This window comes from Fragaria vesca, linkage group LG6 (assembly GCF_000184155.1).
Source record: "Fragaria vesca subsp. vesca linkage group LG6, FraVesHawaii_1.0, whole genome shotgun sequence".
Lineage (NCBI taxonomy): Eukaryota > Viridiplantae > Streptophyta > Magnoliopsida > Rosales > Rosaceae > Fragaria > Fragaria vesca.
Genome location: NC_020496.1, coordinates 33,191,440 through 33,199,722, shown reverse-complemented (window position 1 = coordinate 33,199,722; position 8,283 = coordinate 33,191,440). Strand labels below are relative to the sequence as shown.

Genomic DNA, 8,283 nt, shown 5'->3' with positions numbered 1-8,283 from the left:
AAGAAATTGCAACGCCCAGATAGACATATTGAAGGGGTCACAAGAACGTCCTTTCCATAATATATTATTTCTCTCTGTCCAAAGAGCCCACAAAGACACGAAAAAAACATCAAGCTGCTGCCCAGAAAGTCTGTCCATTACCACACCAATCCACTCTGCAATAGTTGCACCGGGAAACGACTGACTTTTGAGGTGAAGAGGGTTATGCTTCCAAAAGATACAAGCCACCGAGCAATCCCTGAACAGATGCAACCCAGTTTCCACTCCCTTGTTACAAAAAACACAAGACATATCTGAAACATGGAATTTCCTATTTAGTTGGGTTTTGATGGTTCTTGTTTCTGTGTTCGCTTCGGCTCCACTGTGTTCTTCGACGCCGGCGGTTTCTGGCGATACATGAGGTGGTTTCCGTCATAATAAACCTCTGAGGGGTGATTGTTCGAGCTTTGATTGCTGCTGGATTAAGTGGGTGATCTCGGATTGGTTAAGTTTATCTCAAATTGCAGTTTGACTTGAGTTGGTGATCTCGGATCAGTTAGGTTTGTCTTGGAGGCAACTCTCTTGAGCAGATTGTGGACTGTGGAGTTTTGGCTGGCTGTGTTCTTTATCAGGAGCGCAGATCCGTATTGGGGTATCGTCATATCGATTCGATCAAATTTGATTTATCTATACCTAAATCTCTGAGAAGTTGAAGATGGTTGTGTTCAATGTTTAAACAAAAAAAGAAGAAGAAGAAGATGGTTGTGCACTTGAAGATGGCGAGCGATATGAATACCCAAATCTCGCTGCTCAAATTCCACACGCACGAAGAATCTACGCCACAAAATTGAAAGAAAGGGAGAGAGGGGTAAAGGGTTTAGCAGGTCATCAATTATGTAACATTAATTCAAAGGACATGCTAATCGTACGGTTGAAAATGCATTCAGCCTCTAAAAACCCAATCACATGCCACGCACGGCGTATCGGCACAGTATGCCGTGCTACATAGAATTTTCCATAATTATGTATGATGACAGTTCAAACAAGTAATAAACAATTCCATTTTCTAGGCTTGGATAGTACTGTGTGAGCCTGATGGTTCGGACTGATTTTTGTTGAGAGAAATTTTATAATATTGGTGTGCACACATTGGCCACGGAAGCCAAAGGTCGTGGCAATAAGAAACTATAAAATAATGAAAAGCAAACAGTTCTCTGTCAGGCACCTAGTTTGACCAATGGAGACTGTGGTGGGACGGACATTTTAATCCGTGCCTAAGTAGTCAAAACTCCAAATGGAGTGGTACAGGGGATACAGACAGCTTTTCCGTGCCTAAAGCCATTTTTCGCCTTGAAAGGCACAAATTGTGGTTAAATTAGGGTTCATCCACCTCCCATCGATAGGGCGGAAAACATAAACATAAATAGGATCGATCGTTTTTATCAGGGACCAAATATTTTTGAAAATATGTGATTTTTCAACCATAGTCGTATTTTACCATATTGATCACATCCTATTTCACAAGATTTTTGAAAATATTTCTTCCTCCGTATAGTTGGTTCACAAAGATGTACATTTGCATATAATCTATTAAACAAGTTATACCACATTAATAGCCACGTTGTGGTTTCAATGGCTAAATTTCACAAAATAAAAATTCAACCGTCTGATATAATCAGCGTACTTAAATACGGCTATGGATAAAAATTCACTTGTTTTCGATATTGTTTGGGTCTCGATCCACGCAGTCAACCTTAAACCAACGTCACTTATTACACAAAAATGCTTTTACCTACCCCTATATAACCTAGTTTGGTTGATTCTTCCACACACAAAACTCTCAAATTGATGGGATGTAACCACCTATGTAAAAATTTAGGGACGGTCACCTCCCGACGATAGGGCTCACCGTAGGAAAACATAAGCATAAATAGGGTTGACCGCTTCTATCGGAGACTAAATGTTACCGAAAATATGTGATTTTTCAACCATAGTTGTATTTCACCATACAGATCACATCCTATTTCACATGATTTTTTAAAATATTGCTTTCTCTGTGTAGTTAGTTCATAAAAATATACACTTGCATATAACTTACTAAACAAGTTATACCACATTAGTAGCCACGTTGTGGTTTCAATAGCTAAATTTCACAAAATTAAAATTTAACCGTCTGATATGATCAACGTACTTAAATACGGCTAAGGAAAAAAATTTATCTATTTTTGATAACGTTTGGCTCTCGATCGACGCGGTCAACCTTAAACCAATGTCACTTATTACACGAAAACGCACTTACCTACCCCTACATGACCTAGTTTGGTTGATTCTTCCACACACAAAACTCTCACATTGATGATATGTAACCACCCATGTAAAAATTTAGCAACGTTCACCTCCGGACGATAGGGGTCTCCATAGGGAAGTATAAGCGTAAATAGGGTTGACCGCTTCGATCAAGCCCCGAACGTTACCGAATCCAGTTGAATTTTTTACCATGGCCATGTTTCATTATAACGGTCATATTTGACGGTCAATTTTTCATTTTGTGATTTTAGTCATTAGAATCACAACGTGCCTACTAATGTGGTATAACTTGTTTAGTGGGTTTTATGCAAGTAAACAAACATTGTGAACCAACTTTATACAGGAAGCGAAATTTGCAGAAATCTTGTGAAATAGGATGTGACCGGTATAGCGAAATACGACTGTGGTTGAAAAATCACGTGTTTCTGTCCCGATAATAGAGGTCAACTCTTTTTACGCTTAATCTACCTTATAGGAAACCCTATCGTCGGGATGTAAACGTCTCTAAATTTTTACATGGATGGTTACGTCTCATCTATGTGAGAGTTTAGTGTGTAAAAGAGTCGACCAAAATAGGTCACGGAGGGGTATGTAACAACATTTTCGTGTGATAAATGATGTTGAATTAAGGTTGACCGCTTCGATCGAGCTATAAACGTTGTCGAATCCAGTTGAATTTTTTACATGTACATCATTGTGAACCAACTATACAGAGGAAACAAAATTTTTGAAAATCTTGTAAAATAAGATGTGATCGGAATAGTAAATATAGCTAGCATTGAAAAACCACAAATTTTGTTTAGCGTTTGGGTGACCTATGTTGTTTATGGATTAGTGATACTACATTAGATTAATCGATATACAAGGAACATCTATTGAGGAAACAACAAAATCAAAATCAAAGGCTTTTTATATCATCAAAATCAAAAGGCTGGAAGTCAATTTGGAGTATGCATTACATGGCTAAACTGTACTACTAACATAAAAGGAACCATCACAGACTAATACTGCTTCGAGGAACGAGAGAGCTTTGCCTTATCCCGTGTTAGCTGTCATTTGCGCAATACTGATTTCATGTCAACCCATGCTGGAGCTGCCTGTAGGGAATGCTTGAGTGATACGGCACTTAAGTGAAGGGAAATACGTTCACCAAATTTTGAGTTAAGGGAATGCTTCTCTTCCATCTTCACTAGATTTTGGATTCAAGGCATCCAATTTAAACTTTCACAACCTGCATACTCTGAGCTATTGAAGTGATTGAAGAGCTACTTTATCTCCATCTTTGATAGAATCTACATCAAACTATGAGATTGCAATAACCACGTAGACAATATGTAAATAGACAAAATCTCACACTTGTGTTTTTCAGTAAAAGGAAATAACTCAGGTGATGCTACAACAAAAATTCCACCTAAGCAAAATAAAAAACAACCCAGCAGTTCTGAAACTAAATAATCAGTACTTCATTACGTAATTTCCATGTTAAACTTATTAACTCCAGCAAACAGAAATGAAACTAAATATTGTTTCAGCAAACTACACCTACCAACCAAAACTGAGAATAAAACTCTACAAATTGCAGCAAACTTCAAGAAGCAATTTCAAACAAGTACAGACAAATGGTACAAGCTACAGACATATAAAAGGTATAAAGTTAGGGAAGAACGAATATTTTTAGTTGACAAAACCACATCTCAATAAGCTCCAGTAACACCTCATAAGACTAAAATCTAAGATACATGTATACAAAATAATTTTCATTTAAGGTAGAACTGGTAGAAATATATTACAAATTATGGCTAGCATATTACAAAATTATTTATACAAAATCATACGCCTTTAAGGTAGAACTATAAAGCAATCACATTCTCAAAATAAAAAAGGCAGTAAAGTGGGGGGAAAATAAATTTACCATTTGAATGGAAGAGAAGTTGGAGATCATCCTTCTCATACTATGAGGCTCCACAAATGCCATCAGTGAACCATGAGATAGCTGCACCCACACAATCCACATATGTATTTGAGAACAATAAAGTGTTATGAAGTGAGTGACTCATCTACTCCACAAGTGTTATGAGGTACCATATATACAACATCAGAGTACAATTTCTATGGACAGTACTTCATGCTGGGGAAAATGACATTAACACTGACAAATGAAACAAAAGGGTAATAGTTGGCTACACAAGTAAATAAAACAGTAGAGCTTGTTTACTTAGGTCCTTGTTAATTTTAGTGCATACCTCCATTTGTCCATTCCAGTACATTTTTGCAGAACTGACCAAACTCAGATTTGCGTAACAAGCTACACAAGTAAATAAAACCATTCAAATGGCTTTTGTAGTTAACAGGTATAAAGATAGATCTAGCTAGGGAATTGTCAAGCAATTGCCTTGAGATATAGAAGGAAACAATTCCCTGGTCAATTGCTTTGAGTCAATAATCTTCAAACTGATTCTAAGACGACATTAACTAATATTTTCCCTGTCGACTTCTAAACAAAAGAACAACAGAACCCACCAAAACATGTTTAAGAGCAAAGTTCTTACCTGTATACTCTGTACCCAAAGGATGCGAGACGGATCCAATTACAGATAAGAGTACTGGCTTGTATAGCCAGTCTAACTTATCATGCTTCCATTATACATTGAAACAAATTCATGTTTGTAATTCATCCGAGCATCACAATCACAAAACCCAATCCTAATATCACCACCCATTGCTTATGGCATCAAAATCACAATAATCATTCTCAATTAACCATTGAACCCAGGAGTGGAAATCAAAATACTAAAGATATTGAAGGAACCAGAGATATTGAAATCTAACCTTGTGGCCGACGTACATGGAACCGCCGATTGTAGTGAAATTATGTAGCCTTCATTGTTTGGAAGAACTTGCCTAAACTTGGAATCATGAAATAGCGATTTTGCCGTATCCAAACACACTCCAAAAGATTAGGGAAAGCAGAAATTGAACAAATAATGCAGCAATTAAGACGATCCCATTGAGATTTTGAGATGAAATAAAAACCCAAAAAGCGAATTGAGCAGAGAATGAACGAACCCAGTTCTCCCACCGCCAGTCGTGGTCGAGAGCGGCGCGACGGCGATCCTCGCTTGGCGATTTGCTGAAGTCGGATGTGATCAAGATTGAGTCGAGTACGGTCGATGAAATCGGCCAAGGATTGGGCCTCGGATTGCGTTGTTGACAAGCGCGGTAGACGCCCTAGCGCAGTTGCACGGCAGGAGACGACCTGAAGTCTGAAGAGGAGACCTCGAAGCTCTTGGATCGTTGATATGGTTTTCAGTTTTGAGTGAGATTGCTGTGTAATTGAGAGATAAGAGAGGAGAAATTAAGACCAAACAAGACCAGTCGAAGATACCGTCGTTTGGCTTCCACGCGTTCTAAAACGTCCGGGTGCGCCGGGTGCGCTGAATACGTTCTTCCAATTTTCAACCAAAAGCTTAGCCCCAAAATCTCTCCAACCATTCCCTCACTACCCACCACCTCCATTTCCCTACCATCTCTCATCTCCAAATCTGGATACACGGGCATTTTTTTTCCCTTTCAATTTGGTATCAAAGAACAAAGGAATATCTTTCTCATCTCCCTAACAATTATTTTCCTTCCCATCCTCCCTTAAACTTTTTGTCCAAGAAAATAATCTTCAGAGGTTTCATTCCCAAGTTAGGCTTTTTGTGCTCATAAAACTTGGAATTCATGGGTTGGTGGCATGCTTTGAGGCACCCGGACCTGTGGTAGATTGCTTCTGGTTTGAAATTTCAGAATAACTTAAAATTTTAACCATAAGCAACTAAAAACATTATTGTCACTTGCCTCCTGCACTACCGATTCGGGGCAAAACCAAAGTCTATATATTTAGTAGCAAGAAACCTAGGATCAAATCCAATGACGTTCTTAAATACCTTTTCCTTTGGACTATACCATGCTACAGTATTACCAACAACAACAAGAACTTGACCACCCTTTAAAACGCAAATTGGTTTCAAGAACTCCGTTTACAGTCCAATTAGAATCATGTAGCCCCGTTTACAAAAAAAAGAATCAGGTAGCCCCGAATCCTTCATCACCCATATCATGTATTCTTAGGTAGGTATTTGCTAATTTTTGTCGAAATCTAAAGCGTACACTGCTAGACAATTCTCAATGTTCAAAGCTCTCCCAATATAAGTATGTTCTCTCATAAAAGAACATAGAGGTTGTACAATCTTCGAAAATTTCTCCTCCGCTAGATCAAAAGACGGTAGTGCACCTTCCTCTCCCTACGATCTATCAAGTACAAAGTTTCATTTACCAAGCACCCCTGTCCATCAATCTCCAATTTTTCACAATTCATCTTGGCACTCCAAGAACCGAGTCTGAGTTCAAAATACCACACAAATCGAGACACTCGATTGGTTCTTGGGCTAGCCGAAAAATGGTATTGTGACACCAACATTTTCATTTTTCAATGTGGGGAAACCACTCTTACATCGGAGGCATCGTGTTTGTAGGCTTTTTAGTCTTCAGGCATTTCATTATTGTCAGCCCTCTGAATCTGAGTACAAGCATGAAGCATTCATCGCCCTGTGATTGAAAAAACGAGTTATGATCCTTGTGCTCATGTTTAGGTACTATATGAATTTGAATTGAAATGATATTATGACATGAAACACAACAATAACATGTAATAATCTCACAATTAACAATTTTTTTAATATAGCTAATTCAAAAGATAAAAAATCATACAATAAGATCCTAACTTCATCAAGATCTATGATATTCCATCCTTAAAACAAGAAAATTGAAATTTAAAATATGTTGGAATGAATCCAACTATTTAATAGCCATTTATGAGACTTAGCCCGATTGATATAGGCCGGAAGGTGATACGTGGATCCAAAGATGTCTTCACACCTTAATTTCAATATCTGTGAAATACCCTTACTAGCAACCATTTCCTCAACTTCTTATTATCCAAAACAACTACACATCTAAAATAAGACGTAAAATTGTCAAGGTGATTATCCACAAATTAAAATATCGTTAATCTTGTATTTCACCATTTTCGATTCTAAATCATCTCAAAATTGTAAATTGGACAATAATCAGGGTCTTCCAATGAGGGATCCTTTTTTTTGACATATATGAGGGATGGGGGATTACACCAACTTTTTTATTATATTTTTGAATCTCTACCGTTCAGTTTGTTGGTCCTTATATATAGATCAATTCTGCAAATTTTCAGCCAATTTGCTGATCGTTAAGATGTCGAACAAGATTAAATCAATGAACGAACCAAATCTGCCAGACCTGAACCGTTCATGCTTATAATTAAAAATCGTAGTTTTGAATGCCTTAACGATCACCAAAATTTCTGAAAATTTACAGAAGTGATCTACTCATATATAACTACATATTGAACGGTGGAGATGTGATTTTGTGATCAAAAAGTTGGTGTAATCCCCCATCCCTCATATATGTCAAAAAAAGGGATCCCTTATTGGAAGGGCCCTGGGACAATAATAGTCTACCTCTTACCAAGTAAAAATCAATGAGAGTGCAAAAAACTTTCAAATCCTTGTGTTAAGTAGTGGAGAAGATAAGAAGAATTATTTGAGCCAAAGCAAGCACGCATTAAGAATAGAGTAAAATGTTGGGAAATATATATATATATATATATATATAGCTTCTCAGCTGCGGACGTCCGCATTTATTCTTACGGTACGGATTTCCAATTTACACTCACTTTTCAATTGAATTTTCACATCTCCATCGTCTAGTATTTAGATACTAATGTATGAGAAATTTTTAAATACTACGGGAGGACCACGTGGCAGTCTGACGTGGTCCTACGTTCCAATTAAATTTAGACATGTGGATTTTTTACAACTAAAATATAAACAAATATTTTCTATTTTTTGTGAAATGACATTCATGGGTATTTAGCAAGTTCAAACTAGGGTCTAGGGTATAGGGTTTAAAGTTTAGGGT

The 8,283-nt window shown here is 37.4% G+C and overlaps 1 non-coding gene across 1 annotated transcript; it reads right to left on the bottom strand.

Annotated features, from left to right (window-relative positions):
* Positions 1–3,308: 3,308 nt before the first annotated feature.
* Positions 3,309–4,917, bottom strand: LOC101308697. The gene is made up of 4 exons (XR_185066.1): positions 4,836–4,917; positions 4,530–4,591; positions 4,199–4,279; positions 3,309–3,588 (listed from the first exon to the last, which is right to left on the bottom strand). It is a non-coding gene; the product is annotated as an uncharacterized LOC101308697 (transcript).
* Positions 4,918–8,283: the final 3,366 nt, after the last annotated feature.